The sequence below is a fragment of the Rutidosis leptorrhynchoides genome, chromosome 7 (assembly GCF_046630445.1).
Source record: "Rutidosis leptorrhynchoides isolate AG116_Rl617_1_P2 chromosome 7, CSIRO_AGI_Rlap_v1, whole genome shotgun sequence".
In the NCBI taxonomy this organism is placed as follows: Eukaryota; Viridiplantae; Streptophyta; class Magnoliopsida; order Asterales; family Asteraceae; genus Rutidosis; species Rutidosis leptorrhynchoides.
Genome location: NC_092339.1, coordinates 358,934,456 through 358,935,373, shown reverse-complemented (window position 1 = coordinate 358,935,373; position 918 = coordinate 358,934,456). Strand labels below are relative to the sequence as shown.

The following is a 918-nucleotide window of genomic DNA, read 5'->3' as shown; positions in this document are numbered from 1 at the left end:
AATCAAAGTCATGGCTAGAATCGGCTCTAGCCGCTTTAGATGAACGAAAGATATCTTTTTCTTGATGCCACTCATGTGAGTAGGAGGCTGTGTTATCAATAATCTTGTGAGCTTCGGTTGCGGTTTTCTTCATAATGGAACCACCAGCTGCTGTGTCGATGTCTTTTCGTGTAGCAACATCGCATCCTTGGTAGAAAATTTGCACTATTTGATAAGTGTCTAAACCGTGCTGAGGACATCCTCTCAACAACTTTCCGAATCATGTCCATGCCTCATATAATGTTTCATTTGGCTTTTGCGCGAACGTAACAATTTCTCCTTGAAGTCTCACGGCCTTAGATGCCGGAAAGAATCTTTTAAGAAATTTTTCAACTAAGACATCCCATGTGTCAATCGCCCCTTCAGGTAACGATTCTAACCAATCTTTGGCTTCTCCCTTTAAAGTCCAGGGAAAAAACATGAGATAGATCTGTTCATCCTCAACTTCTCTGATTTTAAATAGAGTACAGATCCTATTAAAGGTTCGAAGATGTTCATTTGGATCTTCTTTTGGCATACCACTAAATTGGCATTGATTAGTTACCATGTGTAGGATTTGTCCTTTGATTTCATAATCTAGCGCATTAATGTCTGGTTGAGTAATGGCGTGACCTTGGCCAGTGCGTGTAGCTCTCATTCGATCTTACATACTTAGAGGTTCCTGATTTTCCATAATTGAGTTTGTTGAATCTAAATCACTAGAGGATTCTGATTTAATGGTTTCTTCCTCGACAATCTCTGGATGAGTAATTTGTGGTTCCGAAGGAATGATTAGTGGTTCAGGATCTCTGAATTGTCTTTGAATATCCTCCGGGTTATCAATTGTGAGGTCAGGTTCAAAAAATGGATTATCGGAAATTTGAATTGGAGTACTTGGTC

The 918-nt window shown here is 39.5% G+C and overlaps 1 non-coding gene across 1 annotated transcript; it reads left to right on the top strand.

The window, feature by feature from the left end:
• The first annotated feature begins 221 nt into the window (after nt 1–221).
• Nucleotides 222–328, top strand: LOC139860728 (small nucleolar RNA R71). Its single transcript, XR_011763352.1, has one exon. It is a non-coding gene; the product is annotated as a small nucleolar RNA R71 (small nucleolar RNA).
• The last annotated feature ends 590 nt before the right edge of the window (nt 329–918 follow it).